The sequence below is a fragment of the Balaenoptera musculus genome, chromosome 19 (assembly GCF_009873245.2).
Source record: "Balaenoptera musculus isolate JJ_BM4_2016_0621 chromosome 19, mBalMus1.pri.v3, whole genome shotgun sequence".
Classification (NCBI taxonomy): domain Eukaryota; kingdom Metazoa; phylum Chordata; class Mammalia; order Artiodactyla; family Balaenopteridae; genus Balaenoptera; species Balaenoptera musculus.
The window spans coordinates 5,581,696-5,603,796 of NC_045803.1; the positions used below are offsets into that span (position 1 = coordinate 5,581,696).

The following is a 22,101-nucleotide window of genomic DNA, read 5'->3' on the forward strand; positions in this document are numbered from 1 at the left end:
CTGGACTGATGAGGGCCTGTAAAGGAAAGGTAGGGAGCAGACACAGGGCATGTGAGGGAACAGAGCCGGGAACCTGAAGTGAGACCGGTCAGTCTGGGGGTGTGCTTTTCTCCAGCGGTGATGAGCCCCACGGGGACAGCACAGAGGCACAGCTGGGTGTGATGGGGATGCCAGGGAGGGCAAGGAAGTGGAGGGTCACAGGAGAATAAGTGCACCCGTCCTTTGCTTTGCGGCATCTGACTTTGCACGGCTGTGAGTAAGTGACAGGGTGTGCTTGTCTCCATCTTTTTTTGTTTGTTTGTTTGGCTGCACCACGTGGCATGCGGGATGTTAGGTCCCCAACAAGGGACTGAACCCGTGCCCCCAGCAGTGGAAGCTCGGAGTCTTAACCACTGGACCACCAGGGAATTAATTCACTGTCTCCATCATTTAAAAATAACCCGCATGAACTTTGGAATATTACTCAGCCAGAAAAGAAGAATAAAATAATGCCATTTGCAGCAACATGGATGGACCTAGAGATTCTCATACTGAGTGAAGTCAGACAGAGAAAGACAAATACCATATGATATCACTTATATGTTGAATCCAAAAATAGGCTACAAATGAACTTATCTACACAACCAAAACAGAGTAACAAATGTAGAAAATAAACTTATGGTTACCGGAGGGTAAGGCGCGGGGAGGGATAAATTGGAAGATTGGGATTGACACAGACACATTACTATATATAAAATAGATAACTAATAAGGACCTACTGTATAGCACAGGGAACTCTACTCAATACTCTGTAATGGCCTATATGGGAAAGGAATCTAAAAAAGAGAGGATATATGTATTTGTATAATAGATTCACTTTGCTGTACACCTGAAACTAACACAACATTGTAAATCAATTATACCCCAATAAAAATTAAAAATAACAACCCGCATGAGGTAGAGGAGTATATTCCATTAGTGCACCATTTTTTATCCCCAGTGTAGACCAAGACAAAAAGCCTGGAATATGGTATACACTCCACATGTAGTGAATAAATGAATGAGAAGGACACAAAATTACACTAGTACCCGCTCTGCCATAGTCTTCACTTTGTGGGACAGATGTGTGCAGGGGTCATTTGCCCTGGAAAGAGTGAGGAGGGAGCTGACCAGGAACAGCAGAGGCGGGTAGAGCCAAGGGTCCTCCATGCAGACAATGCTCCTTGCCCTCAAAAGGTGCAAAGGACAAGCGTGGTTCAACTAGAAGCACAGTGAGCTCATCCAAGGGGTAGCCGCCTGCGGCTGACCGGACCGATTTGGGCAACAGAAAGGCTACAATTGGGAATTCCCTGGCGGTCCAGTGGTTAGGACTCAATGCTTTCACTGCCACGGGCCTGGGTTCAATCCCTGGTTGGGGAATGAAGATCCCGCAAGCTGCACAGTGTGGCCAAATAAATAAATAAAATAAAATAAAACAAAATCAATAGAAAAAGCAGAAGCCTCCTGGCTGCCTAGACCCTAATATGGAGAAAAGTCCTTGGAATCTAAGGTTTCTCACTCTGCAATGACATTAGCTTAAAAAAATCACAGCCTGAAATCCTGACTTGATTGGGTTGGTTGGATTGTGCAAAGCAACAGCAGAAGCAGAGCAGGAAGTGGGTGTTTGACAGAACAGCAGAGGGGAAGCTGGAAGACCTGAGGGAAGAAACGCAGACAAGGGGCAGACAAACCACTTCTCTTCTTCAAGTCTCCTACTTGGGAAACCACCATCACTGCCATCCTAGAGAAGACAGTGAAGACATGTGTATGTAGGGTGAGTGTGTGTTGGGTAGGAAGACAAGATCCTTTCTCTAAATGTGGCCCCACTAGCTCACCCCCTTCTGTTCTGCTAAGTGCTGGGCACTGGGTCACCGGGTGAGTATGAACAGAGCTTTTCCTTCTTCTAGTTCCTGAGCTTTCCTGCTGTTACTAGGGCTCTAAATCCCCAAACACCGCTCCCCTTCCTTCTCCAAATTCCCTTCCCAGAACGCAGTGGCCCTCCTCCTTGGAGAAATATACTCGTTCCACGGTTAATTTAAAACACCTTGCCCCTCCCCTCCCCAGCTTCCTTTTGACTGGAGAGAGAGAGAGAGAGAGAGAGAGAGAGAGAGTGTGTGTGTGTGTGTGTGTGTGTTCTGGGACAGGCAGGGAAAGATAGCAGACTAACCACCACTGGCCTGGCAGTAAGACAGCAGCTGCATCTTTCCAAGGATGAGCCATTGTACTGCAGGTCTCTGTGGTGTTTATCACCCTTGATTGTCTGAACAATCTTTCCACAAGTTAAGGACACCTCTAGCCCTTCTCAAGTTGTATCCACCCCCGGTAGGCCCTCCCTAATGACAACTTTCTGCCATATGAGTCTTAAGACCCATCGTTTCCCTCCATGACTCAAATCGACAGACTTCCATGGGGTCTGACACACTCCCCAGAGACTGCGTAACGATCCCCTTCTGCTATGCAATCCCACAAAACATTCCAAGCCCCGATGACTCAGGCATTCACGATGGACTGATACTCATGAAGACGTCCAAAAACCACTAGACTTGACACCATATTTTCATTCACAAAATCTACTAATAAAAGAGAGATTTATCTAAAACTGCAATAAGGTACCACCTCACACCAGTCAGAATAGCCATCATTAAAAAGTCTACAGGGCTTCCCTGGTGGCACGGTGGTTAAGAATCCGCCTGCCAATGCAGGGGACACGGGTTCGAGCCCTGAAGGTCTGGGAAGATCCCACATGCCGCGGAGCAACTAAGCCCGAGTGCCACAACTACTGAAGCCCGCATGCCTAGAGCCCGTGCTCTGCAACAAGAGAAGCCACCACAATGAGAAGCCCGCGCACCACAACAAAGACCCAACACAACCAAAAATAAATAAATAAATAAATAAATTTATAAATAGGCATATCATTTAAAAAGAAAAAGTCTACAAATAACAAACGCTGGAGACGGTGTGGAGAAAAGGGAAACTTCCTACACTGTTGGTGGGAATGTAAGTCGGTGCAGCCACTGTGGAAAACAGTATGGAGGTTCCTCAGAAAACTAAAAATAGAATTACCATATGACCCAGCAATCCCACTCCTGGGCATATATCCAGGCAAAATTCTAATTCAAAAAAAAAAACCAAAAAACATGCACCCCTATGTTCATTGCAGCACTATTCACAATAGCCAAGACATGGAAACAACCTACATGTTCACTGACAGATGAATGGATAAAGATGTGGTACATATACACTATAGAATACTACTCAGCCATAAAAAAGAACTAATGCCATTTGCAGCAACATGGATGCAACTAGAGATTATCATACTAAGTTAAATAAGTCAGAAAGAGAAAGACAAATACCATATGATATCACTTATATGTGGAATCTAAACTATGACACAAATGAATCTGTCTATGAAACAGAAAGAGAATCACAGACACAGAGAACAGACTTGTGGTTGCCAAGGGGGAGGGGATTGGGGGAGGGACAGAGTGGGAGGTTGGGGTTAGCAGATGTAAGCTTTTATATACAGAATGGACAAACAACAAGGTCCTACTGTATAGCACAGGGAACTATACTCAATATCTTATGACAAACTATAATGGAGAAGAATATTTTTTTTAAATTGTATATAAAAGAAAGATTTGGGACTTCCCTGGTGGCGCAGTGGTTAGGAATACGCCTGCCCATGCAGGGGACGCGGGTTTGATCCCTGGTCCAGGAAGATCCCGCGTGCCACGGAGCAACTAAGCCCATGCACCACAACTGCTGAGCCCGCGTGCCACAGCTACTGAAGCCAGCACTCCTAGAGCCCGTGCTCTGCAACAACAGAAGCCACCGCAAGGAGAAGTCCACGCACCACAACAAAGAGTAGCCCCCACTCGCCGCAACTAGAGAAAGCCTGCGCGCAGCAACGAAGACCCAACGCAGCCAAAAAATAAATTTAAAAAAATTAATTTTTTAAAAAAGAGAGAGAGATTTGTCCAATGATGCACATGTCCCAATGAGACCTCAACTTCTTCCCAGGAAACACTCCAAATTCTCTTTTGTATCTTTCAAAATGCACCTGAAACTTTCTTTGTTGTAACCCCAAATACCCCAAAATACCAAAAGCAAGACAAAAAATGATCTCTGAGGTGTTCCCTGTAACTACTCTGTGGGTTGCACAATGATTTCTGCCCTCCCAAAAGATCCCACAAAGCTCACTGTGTGGAGTGGATGCTGGGGGGCACCTCCTGGATCCACCCCCCCAGGACCAAGGCACCCATCCTCCTGCACCCAGAGCTCCCTGTGGGCTCTGCTCAGGCCTTGGTTCTAACATCACTACAGGATGACATTCCTGCTCCTAATTCTACTTCCTTATTCCTCTTCAGGTGTGATCATGAGTTTCCAAATTAAACCCATGCATGAAAATCTCAATCTCAGCATCTGTGTCCCAGAGAACCTGAAAAAAGACATTATGGCACCCAAACCCAATCCATGCAGCCCCACACCTACCCATGAATCCACTTCCAGGTGCTCCAGCCAGAACTGAGACATCCCTTTTCAACAGTTCCACACACCCCTTGAACCCAAAACCACGCACGGGACAGGTGCACACACCGTTCACTGGGTTCATCTAGAGGCCCACACTTGCTGCTGTATCACTCCTGCAGACGCTTAAGGGCTTCCCTCCACTATTTCCCATTTTTTGACATCTCCTCCACGCGTGCGTGAACAAACAGGGCTAAAAGGCACAGGGACCTATGAGCACAGGCATCGCAACAGGCGTGGACAGAGCTGCAAACGGAAGGACAGTGGGCGTTCAGTATGGAGATCAAGAAGCTGGCCCTCCTGGGAAAACTTGCCAGCAACTGGGGACGTTATGGAATCTAGTTTTAAAGACATCTGAGGATTGGCTGGATTGTGTTTGATAAGGAAGTCACAGAGAGAGAGAGAGAGAAAGAGAAACAGAGAGACAGCCCAGATCTCATTGTCTCCTGTCCTCCCCACTCACAGCAAACTGCAAGGTACCCTAGCTTTTTAAGGGGGGGCCTCCTTCATGCCCACCCCACAGGCTCCTAAGCTTCTCCCCATCCTTACCAAAGTGTAATCAGTATCCCTGACGCTGAGCAACTGAACTGCTGGAAGGCAAGGCTCCTGTCCAAGATGGCAGCTAGCCCCTCGATGTGCAGAATTTGGAAGACCTGGGGGCTATAGTGGAGCACTGACACAGCAGTGACACTTTAGTTCAGTTACAGTTGAAATTTCCAGAACAAATATGGGAACTAACCTCATCACGTGTCCCAGCCCCTTGGCTTTCCCTGAGGAGTACTCTGCCCAACCCAGTCCCCAGCATCTAAACACCCCCAGAGTAAAGTGCTGCAGGTGTCCTGGGAAGAAGATGGAGACAATGCACCCTCCAATGGAGGGAAAAAAGACCCAAAATAATCAAGGGAGAAGAGCATTTCTTATAGAGGAGCTTGATGTGGAAGCAATAAAACCTGGGTAATGAGACAGAGAATGACTGGTGAAGGGAAATCGAGATGATTGGCTGGAGAAGATGGGGAGATATCTCTGGCCGAGACCTGAAGGAGGAGAAAGGGCCAGAGCAGAGATGATTTAGGGACAAAGGGTGAAGCAGGAACTAAGATCTGAGATAGAAAAAGTGTTGATGTTTGGGAACAGAGAAAAGCTGAATGTGACCTGGGCAGAGTGAACCATGAGAAAAGGATGAGGCTGGAGACAACGGCAGGGTCCTGAGGATGACACAGAGCTGTGTAGCCACCATGAGGAGTCGGGATTTTGCCCTGAAGACGTATGGAAGCCAGTGGAGGTCTGAGTGCCAGAAGTGACAAACCCTCCCTTCCCATTTATCCTTATTCATGGAAGACACCTGATGATGGTCTCTGACTTGGAGCCTATGTTCCTGCCTCCATCCTACTGTTTTTCTTTTAGTTTTTCATTTTGGGAGGCCTGGGACCCACTTAATATTCTAATTACAAGCGGGCACTCCCTCCATGAAGAACCGCCACACACAGACACACGCCCAATCTGGCCAATCATTTCAGGGGTCAGCGTTGCGCAGCCTCAGAGTTTCCGGTCTAGTCTCTCATCTCCATGTTACAAGTGGGCTCCCTGAGGCCCAGACGGGAGACACTTCTGAGAAGGTCTGAGTTGAGTGAACAGAAGCAGGTGGAACTGAATTCTGAAAAGGTCGCTTGAAGGGCCAGTGGGCAGAGTTTGTCCTTAACAACGTTCCCACTTAAAACACCGGGACCATCTTTCACGTGCCTGAGCAAAGGAAATGTCTCTTTCAAGAAGTTTCAAAGGAAACTTCTCTTTCAAGGTCTGATCACACTGATACTGAGCATTTAATTCTTCTTTTCCAGAAAATCACAGCAAAACAGTTTAAAAATACATAATTGCAGAAACATAGCTACTGGTGAGGAAAACACTGAAAAAGGGTCAGCTGTGAAAGAAGCTCTGAGCAAATTTTTTTTTTTTTAATTTGATTTTTGGCTGTGCTGGGTCTTCGTCTCTGTGCGAGGGCTTTCTCTAGTTGTGGCGATTGGGGGCCACGCTTCATCGTGGTGCGCGGGCCTCTCACTATCGTGGCCTCTCGTTGCGGAGCACAGGCTCCAGACGTGCAGGCTCAGTAATTGTGGCTCACGGGCCCAGTTGCTCCGCGGCATGTGGGATCTTCCCAGACCAGGGCTCGAACCCGTGTCCCCTGCATTGGCAGGCAGATTCTCAACCACTGCGCCACCAGGGAAGCCCAAATTTTTTTTTTTTTAATTTCATGTTTATTGAAACTTTTCTGTTTTGTTTTGTTGAGCACTTTTCTTTATCGCAGATAGATAGGCTCTGTTGGTAAAAGGTTCCAAGTCAATCCAGCCCACCCTTCAACTCTTCCAGAGAGTGGACAAGAATGACTTGAGGGGAGTATCTGCTGAGTAGCTCATGGCTATTTTAATAGATCACATAAAAGCAAAGAAAACTGAGTATCAGACTAACTAGGTTAAGTCAGGTTTCAACTATTAAAAGATCACTGACACCTCTACTCAGTACTCACTGAAATAGTCTAAAATTCTTTACTAGTTACCAAAGAATATTTCCAATATATAAGATAAAGAGGAGAAAGCACACAGGCTTTCTCTAAACCAGAAACAAATTTAAAATGGAAACAATTAGTAATTTTTTTTTTTTAAAAACCTACACAATTCTGGGGTCAAAGTCAAAAAATATTAAGCATATATATTTAGAAAATGACATGAATTGATTATAGGATGCCCACCAAAGCAATTTCAGAGGTTATTATTTATAGGAAAGTAGACATTGAATGAACTAAGATTATGCTCAAGCTACAAAAAGAACAATGAAAAAAGAAGTAAATCCCCATTACAAAAAAAAAAGAGGAATTTTAATGTCCCTTTAAATAGGCACCATGAAGTAACAATTTTTTCTTGCTCCAAACACACACACACACACACACACACACACACACACACTCCCTACCCCACGCCAGGAAAAGGGAAGGGGGTGACCCACAACTGACTGAGTCAAGTCACCGGCCCCTGGGTGAAGGATTGCAAATGGAAGTTTTCTTCTGATAAAAATAAATATAAAACGCACAAGCCTTATAGAGTGGAATTCTGCAATTCTCCTCCTCATCTATACAAATTAAACAGCTTTTAAATTTATTAGACTATAAAGCCACGATTCAACATATCACAATTGAATCATTCATATCCAATCAATTCATATCCAACCAACTCATCTGGGTCCAGGTCACTCCTATTTCGTCACTACTGTGGGTTTCCCTCTCATTCTATTTATCTCCCTATTCTTTTTTTCCCTCTCTCCCTCTCTCTCTGTCCTTTTGTTCCCCTCTACCCTCCTCCTGTTTCTGCCCTACTTCTTCTCTCACACGTGTCCTGTCCCACTCTGCAACTCATTACCTCTCTGTAGCTCTTTCTTCCCAACCTGACTGTCCTTAATCTCCATGTATTTCTGCCTCTTTCTCTCCCATCCTAGCTTCCTCTCTGCTCTCCTTCCCTTCTACCCCTGTTACATTCCCCTAGTCCACACTCTCTGGCATCCCCAGGGGCTGATTTCCTCCCTGCTCTCCAGGTCTTCCCTCTTCTCTTTCTGTCCCAACACCACCACGGCTCCAACTCTTTCATCCTCTCGCTTACACTATCTGAAGTGCTTCACCATCGTTGCCCAGCTGCTACCTCTGATCGAGGGCCCCTCTCCTATTTTGCTCACCTTCATCTCCCTGGAGATCTCGCTTTTCTCTAAACTGCTCTCTTTTACCCACCTGCTACCTTCAAGGCTTACTCTCCTTAACGCTGCTGTCTCTTCGCAAGTTCCTTACCAATCCTCTACGTTGCCATCGGTTCTCCCTCCTTTTCTCCTCAATTTTCTATTTCTCTGAGTCGCTCTCTGTCTCTGCTTCTCCTGATCCCTCTGGCCCACGTATTTGCAGGGATGGCGACTGAATAAGATGTCCCCCACCAGCAAGAGCACATTTTCAGTGGGATGTAATTTGAGACGGAAGAACCATGGGTGTCACATGGCTGGCCCAGGTCACCTCCCCCAACACGGGTCAGGGGAAGGGTCACTACGAAGGGGAGGCCTGCGAAGCAGAAGGACCGGCCTGAGAAGGACTTGAGGAGAGAGGGGTTGAGAGGGGGTCTCAGGAGAGGGGCGGGCTCTCCAGAACCCCAGGACCGGGGAGAGGACGCGGCCTGGCCTGGAGCTGCTCACAGGGGCCGAAAAGGGCGAAGCTTGGGGGCCGCTGAGCGAATAAATCCACCTCGCGGAAGAGAATTTTATGTGGTGTGGAAAGGGCGGAGGGGTCAGTGAGGTCAGTAAAGGGTTTTAAGCAGGGAAGAGGGGTGAAAGGCGGTGTCTAAGTGGACCGAAGGCAGGGACCGGCTTCAGAGTTTAAACCGAAAGGGAAGCGCCCCTCGGCCTCTCACAGCGACGTCTGATTTATTTATGGTCGGTAGCGACCCTCAGACCCCGGGTACAGAGGAAAGGAGACTGCGAGGCGCAAGTTTAAACTACAAAGAGAGAAACTCACGCTGGGCACCGAGCCTTCCTCTCCACGCTCTCCGCTTCCGAGTGTGTGTGCAACTGCGCGCGCGCGCGCGGAGCGAAAAGGGGGAGCGGTCTGGGGGAGGGGCCTGGGCGGGGCGAGACCGTCAGGGGGCGGGTCGTGGAGAGAAGACGGGTCTCCGTGGGGACCTTGCCTGGGAGGGTGAGGCGGGGCCTCGGGTCGCGGTGGGCGGGGCCTCGGGTCGCGGCGGGCGGGGCCCCGGGCGCGGCGGGCGGGGCCAAATAATTGAGCAATCGTTGGGAATTTGGAGGGTCTGTCTCTGGCTTTTTCCCAGGTAAACAAGGGGCCGAGGGTGAGTCTTCATGCAGTGATATGCAGAAGGGTGGGTCTTGGCAGTAAGCCGTTTCCTGGAATGTCAAGTGGAAGAATTCTTTAACCTTTGCTCTTTTCCACAATGACAGGGTTAAGGAAGCTTCAACCTTGTCACCACAAACTGTAACACCAAGCAAAAGTCAAAAATGATAAATACACATGTTATAGTTGAAAAATGGAACATTAGAAATGCTAAACTAGGGACTTCCTGGAGTTCCTGGCTGTCCAGTGGTTAAGACTCCGAGCTTCCAATGCAGGGAGCCCGGGGTTCGATACCTGGTGGGGGAACTAGATCCCTCATGCTGCAACTAAGACCCGGTGCAGCCAAAATAAATAAATATTAAAAAAAAAAAGAAATGCTAAACAAATAATAATAATGGCGACAACAACAAACTTGCCCAGGAACCTCAGTGTACATGCCTTTGAACGACGTTGAAGGGCTCTGCATGTTCATTTGTGGCTGTGTTGTGTCTCATCCTGTCACATCCTAGAGACATCATTACGTGTTGAAAGATGTTCCTCTAAATCAAGTCAGAGGTCCCGGTTGCTGTTAAATTGAACAAGAACCCAGAGTTTATATTAAGAAAAATATTTTTCATTTTGCCATTTCTCTGGTGATCATGAAAAAAAAAATCTTCGGACAGCATCATGGATTTTATGTTCATGATTAGACAATATAAGCAGTCATGAAAATGTCATACTTATGTAACTAAATTATCCAGGCATCTCCTCTATCACCAGCTGAGCGCTGCTGAAGAAATAAGCTGGTGAGAATAAGCTTTTCTTGATTAATTATGCAAAAAAAGTCTGTTGTTTTCCGTGACTTGGGAAAGAAAGCTGTATGTGGGACTTCCCTCGTGGCGCAGTGGTTAAGAATCCGCCTGCCAATGCAGGGGACACGAGTTCGAGCCCTGGTCCGGGAAGATCCCACATGCCGCAGAGCAACTAAGCCAGAGCGCCACAACTACTGAGCCTGTGCTCTAGAGCCCACAAGCCACAACTACTGAGCCCGTGCGCCACAACTATTGAGCCTGCGCTCTAGAGCCCTCGAGCCACAACTACTGAGCCCGCAAGCCACAACTACTGAAACCCACACGCCTAGAGCCCGTGCTCCGCAAAAAGAGAAGCCACCGCAATGAGAAGCCCACGCACCACAATGAAGAGTAGCCCCCGCTCACCGCAACTAGAGAAAGCCTGCTCGCAGCAACAAAGACCCAACGCAGCCAAAAATAAAATAAATAATTTTTTTAAAACAGAAAGAATATTGCCCACCATCCAGTTCTACAAGAATCAAGACATTAGCCACCGCAGTCACTGACCTACAGCCGCCCTGACAGGAATTCCAGGCAGAGATCAGGATGAGGCACTCTCTGCTCTGGGAAAACTGGCAGAACCGGCCTTCAGAATGTTAGATATTTTCAGGAGAAATTTTTTTAGGAACCTGAATTCTTTCATCTTCCCATACTTAGAAAAGCACTGAAACCATTAACAACCATTAAGATGTCTGTTCCCTTTGACCAGCAGAAACCTACCAAGATGTGTGCTTGGTTACATGTATCCCCTTCCCCAAATCCACATATATACTGGCCTCCGCCCTGACTCTCAGAAGTTTTCAGAGCTCCCTGGGGGACTGGCTCCTGGGTTATAATCCTCAATTTGACTGGTATAAAATTTTCCATTTCTTTCTTACATTGACTACTGATTAATTTTTCTTTGATACCACAATATAAATATCTTCCTTTTCCCTCTTAAGCTGGACATATTGTTTAAAATGGATGCTGTAATTTTATCTACACGTGGGTTTAAAAACAAACAAACAAAAACAAAACAAAAAAAACCTGTGCTCTGATTATGGTGAAACTATTATCCCTCTTGAAATTAGGCACAGACCGGGCAGGTGCAGGCAGCCTTGGGCTGCCTGGGGGATGTGGGGCTTAGGGGGCCCTTCAGCCAATAGCCAAAGGCAGGGGTGGTGCACTCCGTTTATCTGCTTTCTTCCTCCCTGGCCTGGTCAGGCTGGGCCGTGACAGGGAGTCCGGCCTCTAAGCCCACCCCCCGTCCCCATCGCTCCTCCCCTCCCCCCTCCTCTTTCCCCTCCTCTCCGCTCCTGTCCCCTCCCTTCCCTCCTCCATCCCTCCTCTCCCGTCCCCTCTCCCCTCCTCCCCTTCCCTCCTCTCCTCCCCTTGTCCCTCCTCTCTCTCTTTCCCCTCCCCTCACCTCCCCTCCCAGGGCACAAGCTCCCTTCACTGTGGCTACCCGGCTCTCCCCTCCTCTCCCTACCCCTCCCCTCCCCTCTCCTCCCCTCCCAGGGCACAAGCTCCCTTCACTGTGGCTACCCGGCTCTCCCCTCCTCTCCCTACCCCTCCCCTCCCCTCTCTCCGGCCGAGCTTCTGCAAAGTGCTTTCCCAACAGGGACTAGTTGCTCCTACGCTGACCCATTTGTTTTCTAGCCAGCAATTCACAGGGGATTTCAAAGCACCTTATCCCTTGGTTAACGGGCCCGACCGTCCCCCACTGCTGGAAGGAGCGCTAAGGATCGCTACCTGGTTCAGAGTCAGGTTTCCAGAGGAAGGGAGAGTCCTAGTTCAGTTCCTTGGTGTCTTAGTTCAGTTCGCTACTCACAGACCTCTGTCGTCCCGCCTTCGGGCTCCTCCCCTGGTTTCAAGGAGGCGGCCACATAACTCTCCTCTCTGGGTTTTCTGGAGACCTACCTAAGGGCCTTGTCTGGGTCATGAAGATAAACTCAGTCCCGCGTGGATTTTTTCCCCTTTGCTCTTAGAACAACTGAAAGGCATCAGCAAATATTCATTATCCACTTTAGCTGTCTTCCTTGTGGATTTTTGCTCAGGAATTTGGAAAAACAATAAAAGATCACACCCTCCCACCCCCACCCCCACCCCCCCCAAAAAAAGAAATTAGGCAATGACCATTTCAGAAAAAAATTAGCATTATGTTGTGGGTTTCAGAGCAAACGATCTGGGACTTGACAGTTTGCAGCTTCAGATGTATCTTCTGATATTTCTCTGTTAAGAATAAATGTTTTTGCCGCGGAGCAACTAAGCCCGTGAGCCACAACTACTGAGCCTGCACGTCTGGAGCCTGTGCTCCGCAACGGGAGAGGCCACGACAGTCAGTGAGAGGCCCGCGCACCGCGATGAAGAGTGGCCCCCACTCGCCGCAACTAGAGAAAGCCCTCGCACAGAAACGAAGACCCAACACAGCCTAAATAAATAAATAAATAAATTTATTTAAAAAAAAAAAAGGTCTACTTGCAAAAAAAAAAAAAAAAAAGAATAAATGTTTTAATGTCAACCCCAGGCTCACGCCAAATCTAATATTTAAACTTATTCACTGCACTTGTTTCCATGACTTCTGGATATCATTTGGAATACTTGTATTTGAGTCTATTTCAGTAATTATTATATTGTTCCTCACAGAGTTTCATTTAATCCTCCTTCATTGTTAACCAATTATATTCTATGTAATCAATAATAGTTTAATCTCTGTTTTACAGTGTTTTGTCTCATGTGTTTCAAAGCCCAGAGATTAGCCCATCATATTATAGTACAAAGAGTCTGGTGGTTGCTCTCATTTTATGCTTGTTCTTGGGATAAGGACAAATGCATCTCTGTTACCATCATCACATCAAGCCATTATTGCCCCTATAAACCCAACACTTGGTCTGGGATGATCTTTCTTATAGGATTTTATGGTAGTTGGTGCATTATCATCTTATTTGCATTTTAAAGATTTATTCATAGGTAACACTAGTCTATAAAATAAACTTATAGACATAATTATAAAATTGCCACATCACAATTATTAATGAAGATAAAACCACTTAAGTATGGCAAAGGACATCAGTAAAAAAAAAAAAAAAATACAGATGCTGAGGACGTGAAGAGTAAACCTGACTACCTTTCTTCATGCAGGATCCTGGTGAAGAGGCTTGTCTGCAGCTAGAAAACACAGATGCAGTTTCTGACGCTGCCACCTAGGGGGATGCGAGTTGGGATGGTTCTTATAATCTGTACTTAGGGTCGCCTCGTCTGGAAAATGACAACAACAGTACTTATCTCAGAGTTGAAGATTCAGTGTTGTTACATACAAAACAATATCACTTATGCAACCACTTGCTAATGGAAAATAGGAGTGTTTCTGAATGAAGAATAGTGAATTTCAATTGCCATGTCACCAGTAACATAAAACTCACATATTCCTGCAGTGCCATCTTACTCTGAATATGAATCTCAGTATCTGGGAGGTGGCCAAAGGCCTCCAGGGATTTGGCAACAGGGGTTATCTCCTTATCACAGACTTGTAGTTGGAATCTTAGGGAATTTCTATTTTCTTTATCAGAATGTCATCATTCACCTCAAGGGATACAGGTTAAAATCCCTAGATTTGATTCTCAGGCACCTGATTTTTGCCAATACCTTGGTACTCCTTTCTAAAGGACTTCCCCACACAATGGCAGCCTTTGGGTTGAAACATTTCCTCAGTGACTTCGGATGCAAACTTGTTTTCTATGTTCACAGCATGGCCACGGCTGTGTCCTTCAGCACCACCTGTCTCTTAAGTATCTTACAGGCCATCACGATCAGCCCCAGAAACTCCACATGGACAAATCTTAAAGTAAAGGCTCCCAAGTACACTGACTTCTTTATTTACCTGTGATGGATTTTGCACTTGCTTGAAATATACTTGTTTTCACATGTGTCTGGCAAATGAAGCACCACAAACATTGCAAAGCAAAAAGATTTGGGATACTGCTCTAGTACTCTGCTTGACAAAATAACATCCACACTATTGGCAGCTTTTTAAAGCCCTCCTAGTACTTTGTCTTTTGGACTCATGATCTTGGCCAGGGGATACATGGTTTTCATTCTGTACAGACACAACCAGCCAGTCTGACACATTCACAGGACCAACCGTTCAACCAGATCCTTTCCTGAGACCAGAGCTTCCCCAAGAATCCTTGCCTTGGTGAGCACCTTTCTTTCCTTCTACATCCTCTGCCCCATTTTTGCAACTTATGGTGATTTTCAATAATCCCAGTTGGTGGCCGATTAACATCTCTGCACTAATGCATTCACGTTTCCCCACTGTCAGCCCCTTTCTTCTCATGAGTCCAGGCACCGATGTACCCAGGCTCTGCTCTACCGGCTGCAGAAGGAATACCCAAGTCCCTAATCTGGTCAGAAAACTCTAAATTTTCTACTTGTATTCACAATATAAAGTCCTTTACTCATTCAGTGTTTGCTGTGTTCAGCACTACGATGACCAGCCACATCACAGAGAGTGCTGAGCAACAGGCTGTCTTCAGAATTTGAAATGTATTGGTGGGGGCTTCCCTGGTGGCGCGGTGGTTAAGAATCCGCCTGCCAATGCAGGGGACACGGGTTCGAGCTCTGGTCCGGGAAGATGCCACATGCCGCGGAGCAACTAAGCCCGTGCGCCACAACTACTGAGACTGCACTCTAGAGCCCGTGAGCCACAACTACTGAGCCCACGTGCCACAACTACTGAAGCCCGTACGCCTAGAGCCCGTGCTCCGCAACAAGAGAAGCCACTGCAGTGAGAAGCCCGCGCACCGCAACAAAGAGTAGCCCCCGCTCGCCACAACTAGAGAAAAGCCCGTGTGCAGCAACAAAGACCCAATGCAGCCAAAAATAAATAAATAAATTTATTTTTTTAAAAAATTTTGTTGGTACAACCACTATGGAGAACAATATAGAGGTTCCTTAAAAAACTAAAAAGAGAACTACCATATGATCCAGCAATCCCACTCCTGGGCATATATCTGGAGAAAACCATCATTTGAAAAGATACATGCATCCCACTGTTCATTGCAGCACTATTTACAATATCCATGGAAACAACCTAAATATCCATTGACAGAGGAATGGATAAAGATGTGGTACATAGATAAACAATGGAATATTACTCAGGCATAAAAAAGAATGAGATAATGATGTTTGCAGCAACATGGATGGCCCTAGAGATGATCACACTAAGTGAAGTAAGCCAGAGAAAGACAAATATCATATAATAGCACCTATATGTGGAATCTAAAAAAAAAATGATACAAGTGAACTTATTTACAAAACAGAAACAGACTCACAGACTTCAAAAACAAACTTATGGTTACCAAAGGGGAAATGTGGGTGGGGTGGGGTGGGGATAAATTAGGAGGTTGGGATTAACATACACACACTACTGTACATAAAATAATCAACAAAGACCTACTGTACAGCACAGGGAACTCTACTCAATATTCTGTAATAACCTATATGGGAAAAGAATCTGAAAAAGAATGGATATATGTATAACTGAATCACTTTGCTGTACACTTAAAACTAACACAACATTGTAAATCAACTATACTCCAATATAAAATAAAAATTAAATTTAAAAAAAGCAAAAATGAAAAGGTCTAATTAACACAAAAAAAAACCAAAATAAAATATATTGGGGAAGACACTGAACCAGCTATTTACTAAGCAAAATGCAATGTAATTTCATTTTCATGAGCTGTTTCAATATAATACTTGAGTCTAGGAATTTGTAAAAAGTGTGGCCTGTATTATTTGGAGAAAATAGAAAGTTTCTCTGAGTATGTATATTTCAGTCTAATAAATCAAAATGTCCCTAGAATTCAGGAGGCAGTGAAATGTGAGAAGACTTTATGGAAAGAAAGAGCCTTTGGTTTTGATTATTCACATACCTAGGATGGATCTGGAAGAGGGAATAAGGTGTCAGACACTGCATAACACTGAAGGTCCAGCATGTGTTTTTACCTCAAAGCCTAAGAGGAGACCTTGCTATTTGAGTTGTTTTTGGATGGGGAGAGATTGCCATATGTTTTTTCTGTATTTTCTGGCAAAAATCAGCTGAATGATGAAGGTAAGGCAACCACCATTCTACTTTCTGTCTCTACAAATTTGACTGGTCTAGATACCTCATATAAGTGGAATCAGACAGTATTTGTCCTTTTGCAATTGGCTTATTTCACTTAGCATAATGTCCTCAAGGTTCATCCACGTTGTAGCATATGTCAGACTATCCTTTTTAAGGCTGAATAATATTTTATCGTTGACCACATCATGTTTCTCTTTGTGTGTCAGTGGACATTTGGTTGCGTCCACCTTTTGGCTATTGTAAATAATGTTGCTCTGAAGATGCCTGTACAAATTTCTCTTTGAGTCTTCTCTTAGTTCTTTGGGGTATATACCCAGAAGTAGAATTTTTGGATCATATGTTAATTCTAGGTTTAACTTTTTGAGGAACCATGTGTTTTCCAAATTAGCTGCACCATTTCACAATCCAACCAACAGTGGATAAGGTTTACAGTTTCACTACCTCCCTGCCAACATTTGTTATTTTCTGTTGTTTTTTAAATAATAGTAGCCATCCTAATGGATGTGAGGTGGTATCTCATTGTAGAATGTTTTTAAGATGGGAAATCGACAAGTAAAACTATCAACTGGGTACTGGGATATTTACAGGCTGAAATATTTTGCATTAAGTGATATCTCAATTAGTTTGAGGGAAGACAGGTGTCAGTTCGGACTCCCATGTCCTCTACTGAGGAAATATATGTATGGTGGAATCTTCACATTTCTAGAATAGCAGAGGAGGAGGGTGTGGGTGAATAAACTTTTTGTTTATGTGGATTTTTCCTTAGGAAAAGATCCAAGGGAACAAAACAGGAAAATCAAAAAGTGGGGGAAATGGACAATCCCTCAATCACACAGAAAGATTAGAATATACCCTTATTTGTGATTGCTAGATTTGAGGATCCAAAAAATTTAAAGGAGTTTCAACAAATGGACAATATATTCAAACTTGTGTCAAAAAATATATATATAAAGAACATTTTTCAGCAGTTGTTAGACCACAAAGTTTCAAACACTAAAAAAAATTTTTAATAAGACAGATAATATTTTATCATCAAATAATACTTGGAAAACTGTACATTCAGAAATTTTAAAATATTGAAAACCTTAAAGAGTCACTATTTGTTTAGATAATTAGAATTTATGTATATGAAAAGATAAGAAAATTCTTGTGTCAACCTTGTGATATTTATTTAATGAAAAAAATTATTTAGAGGAAATAAGATAGCTGCAAATTCACATATTAGAAGTTCACTGGACAATCCATGTCCTATGGGTCCAATTCAAGAATTTTTAAAGAAAGGTATACTGTAAACCCAACAAAAGGCAAAAATGAAAATTATATTAAATATAACAAAATGTTCTTTTGAAATATTAGCTTTAAAATGTGCAAAAGGCTTCCCTGGTGGCGCAGTGGTTAAGAATCCTCCTGCCAATGCAGGGGACATGGGTTCGAGCCCTGGTCCGGGAAGATCCCACATGCCGCGGAGCAACTAAGTCCATGTACCACAACTACTGAGCCCACGTGCCACAACTACCAAAGCCTGCACACCTAGAGCCCATGCTCCGCAACAAGAGAAGCCACCGCAATGAGAAGCCCGCACACCACAAGGAAGAGTAGCCCCTGCTCACTGCAACTAGAGAAAGCCCATGTGCAGCAATGAAGACCCAACGCAGCCAAAAGTAAATAAATTTATTTTAAAAAATAATAAAATAAAATAAAATGTGCAAAGACACACTTGAACAATACTAATCATAGTAGATGACTATTGATAGAGATTTTCAAAACCTGTAGAGATTACTAAGAACAACTTTATATTAATTAATTTGAAAATTGAGAAGAATGATTTCTACAAATATAGATCACTAAAACTGAATTAAGAAGAATTAGAAATGAGAGAAACATAAATAACTTCAAAACTTTGAAATATTCAACAAGACTGATTGCTTTACAGGAAAATTTCCCACATTTGCAAGGTACTGGCAGTTCTCTTCATTTACAAACTTTTTTCAATACAGAAGATATGAAAATGTGTAATACTGCTATTATATCCCTCATGTTAAGACATCAAAAAAAAAGCAGTTTGACTTCTGAAGTTTGATGCAAAATGGATCATTAAAATACACAATGTGACTGATATATGTTATTCTAGTAATACATGATATTTTAATATGTGTGGTACTACACAGCCTGCGGTGGTGTGAACCATGAGAACACTGACTTCCATTATGCCAATAGCTTCAGAGAAGCACTTGAAACATTTCAACACTCAGTTACATTTATAGAAATCTACAACACAACATTGTAAATCAACTATACTTCAATAAAATTTAAAATAAAGTAAAATAAAATAAACATACACCCAGCATATAGGATCAGGAGGAAAATTAATCTGATCTACAGTATCCATCAACAATGAATATAGAACTCTATATTGATGGTCAAATGTTGAGAGTGTTATGGACTTATATACACTACCAAATGTGAAGTAGCTAGCTAGTGGGAAGCAGCCGCATAGCACAGGGAGATCAGCTCGGTGCTTTGTGACCACCTAGAGGGGTGGGATAGGGAGGGTGGGAGGGAGACGCAAGAGGGAGGAGACATGGGGATATATGTATATGTATAGCTGATTCACTTGTTATAAACCAGAAACTAACACACCATTGTAAAGCAATTATACTCCAAGAAAGATGTTAAAAAAAAAATGTTAACAAGCATTTCTGTTTAGGTCAGGAATAAATCGAGAATTGATCTCTGAATATCACTTCTGCTCAAGAGTATAGCAGAATTTGCAGCCATTTACAGCCAGTAGGTCAGAAGCATGGGAGGCCTAGGACCTGTGATTGGCATCTGAAGTGGGGGTAAAGGTTGTGCAACTGAGTCCTTCATTCTTTGGAGTCTGTACTTACTCCAAGTAGTTGGTATCAAAATTCAATTGTAGGACACCCAGCTGGTGTCCGAAGAGCTGGAGAATTGCTTGGTGTGGGGAAAACCCCCATATGTTTGTTGTCAGAAGTGCTGTAAGTGAAACAGCTCACCCTATCACTGATCATCAAAAAAGATCTTACGGGACTTCCCTGGAGGGCCAGTGGTTAAGACTCTGCACTTCCATTGCAGGGGGCACGGGTTCAATCCCTGGTCAGGGAATTAAGATCCCAAATGCTGCATGGCACAGCAAAAAAAAAAAAAAAATCAAATCAAAATGAATTAAATACTTAAGTGTCAGACCTGAAACTGTAAGACCCCTAGAAGAAAACAGGGGAAAAGCTTCTTGACAACGGCCTGTAGAATATATTTTTTTTAATTTGACACCAAAGCTAATTAGACAAATGTGACCACATCAAACTAAAAAGTTTCTGCACAGCAAAACAATCAATCAAGAGTGAAAAGGCAGGGACTTCCCTAGTGGCGCAGTGGTTAAGAATCCACCTGCCGGGCTTCCCTGGTGGCGCAGCGGTTGAGAATCTGCCTGCCAATGCAGGGGACACGGGTTCGAGCCCTGGTCTGGGAAGATCCCACATGCCACGGAGCAACTGGGCCCGTGAGCCACACTTACTGAGCCTGCGCGTCTGGAGCCTGTGCTCCACAGCAAGAGAGGCCACGATAGTGAGAGGCCCGCGCACCGCGATGAAGAGAGGCCCCCGCTTGCCACAGCTAGAGAAAGCCCTCGCACAGAAACGAAGACCCAACACAGCAAAAATAAATAAATTAATTTATAAAAAAAAAAAAAAAAAAAAAAAAAAGAATCCACCTGCCAATGCAGGAGACACGGTTTCCAACCCTGGTCTGGGAAGATCCCACATGTTGCAGAGCAACTAAGCCCATGCACCACAACTACTGAGCCTGCGCTCTAGAGCCCACGAGCCACAACTACTGAGCCCGTGTGCCACAACTACTGAGCCTGTGTGCCACAACTACTGAAGCCCACACACCTAGAGCCTGTGCTCTGCAACAAGAGAAGCCACCACAATGAGAAGCCCACGTAGCGCAACAAAGAGTAGCCCCCGCTCACCACAGCTAGAGAAAGCCTGTATGCAGCAACAAAGACCCAACGCAGCCAAATAAATAAAATAAATAAATTTATTTTAAAAAAAAGAGTGAAAAGGCAGGGACTTCCCTGGTGGTCCAGTGGCTAAGACTCCACGCTCCTAATGCTCCTAAAGGAGGCCCAGGTTCGATATGTGGTCAGGGAACTAGATCCTGCATGCCACAACTAAGACCCGGTGCAGCCAAATAAATAAATATTTTTTAAAATAATAATAAAAAAAGAGTGAAAAGGCAATCTACAGAATGGGAGAAAATATTTGCAAACCATGTATTTGATAGGGGGTTAATATCCAAAATATGTAAGGAACTCAACTCAATAGCAAAACCCCCCAAATAATCCAATTAAAAAATGGGCAAAGGACCTAAACAGACATTTCTCAAAAGAAGACATACAAATGGTCAGCAGGTATATGAAAAGTTACCCAACATCACTAATCAGGGAAAAGCAAATCAAAGCCACCATGCTATATCATTTCATACTTGTTAGAATGCTTATTATTTATTTTTTTAAATAAATAAATTTATTTATATATTTATTTATTTATTTTTGGCTGCATTGGGTCTTCGTTGTTGCACGCGGGCTTTCTCTAGTTGCAGAGAGCCGGGGCTACTCTTCGTTGTGGTGTGTGAGCTTCTCATTGCGGTAGCTTCTCTTGATGTGGAGCGAGGGCTCTAGGCACACGGGCTTCAGTAGTTGTGGCACGTGGGCTCAGTAGTTGTGGCTCGCGGGCTCTAGAGTGCAGGCTCAGTAGTTGTGGTGCACAGGCTTAGTTGCTCTGCGGCACGTGGGATCTTCCCAGACCAGGGCTCAAACCCATGTCCCCTGCATTGGCAGGCGGATTCTTAACCATTGCACCACCAGGAAGTCCCTAGGATAATTCTTAAAGAGACAAATGATAACAAATGTTGCCAAGGATGTTTGAGAAAAGGGAACAGTGGTACAGCCACTATAGAAAACAGTATGGTGGGTTCTCCAAAAATTATAAATAGAACTACCATATGACCCAGCAATCCCACTGCTGGTTATATATCCAAAGGAAATAAAATCAGGATCTCACAGAAGTACCAGTACTCCTATGTTCATTGCAGCATTATTCACAGTAATCAATGTATAGAAACAAATTAAATGAGCATCAACACAAGAATGGATAAAGAAAATGTTTTATAAACATACAATGCAATCTTATTCAGTCTTAACAAAGAAGGAAATCCTGTTATTGTTCAACAACATGGATAGCCCTGGAGGACTCTATGCTAAGTGAAACAAGACCGATGGAGAAAAATACTGTATGATCTCACTTTTATGTGGAACCTACAATAGTCAAACTCATAGAATCAGAGTAGCATGTTGGTTGCCAGGGGTTAGCGGGAGAGGGAAATGGGGAGATGGTGTTCAAAGGGTACAAAGTTTCAGTTACACAAGATAAATAAGTTCTGGAGATCTACGATATGGCATACTACTTATAGCTAACAATACGGTACATGGTAGTACTCATGTTACGTGTTCTTACCTCAAAAAAAGTGCCCCTCCCAAACTTATTGCTAGACTCAACTGGTGACACTAGGCAATTCTATCAAATGTATGAAGAAGAATAACAGCATTTCATGAAGAAATATACAATTTCTTCCAGAAAATAGACCATGAATATTTTAAACTCAATTTCTAAGACTACTATTACCATGGTAACAAAAATAAAGGCATTTGAAGAAAGCAATAACTACTA

The 22,101-nt window shown here is 44.1% G+C and overlaps 1 protein-coding gene across 2 annotated transcripts in view; it reads right to left on the reverse strand.

Annotated features, from left to right (window-relative positions):
- The window catches only part of LOC118885078 (zinc finger protein 160-like), a 57,294-nt gene that overhangs the window by 12,108 nt on the left and 23,085 nt on the right, over nucleotides 1-22,101 (reverse strand). The window contains exon 1 of one of the 2 annotated variants that reach the window (XM_036833420.1): nucleotides 9,083-9,133. The exons of the other annotated variant lie outside the window; for it this stretch is intronic. The gene's annotated coding sequence lies outside the window, so the exon portion shown is untranslated. Of the gene's footprint in view, nucleotides 1-9,082; nucleotides 9,134-22,101 lie in introns of those variants that run through there. 2 annotated transcript variants of the gene reach the window in all.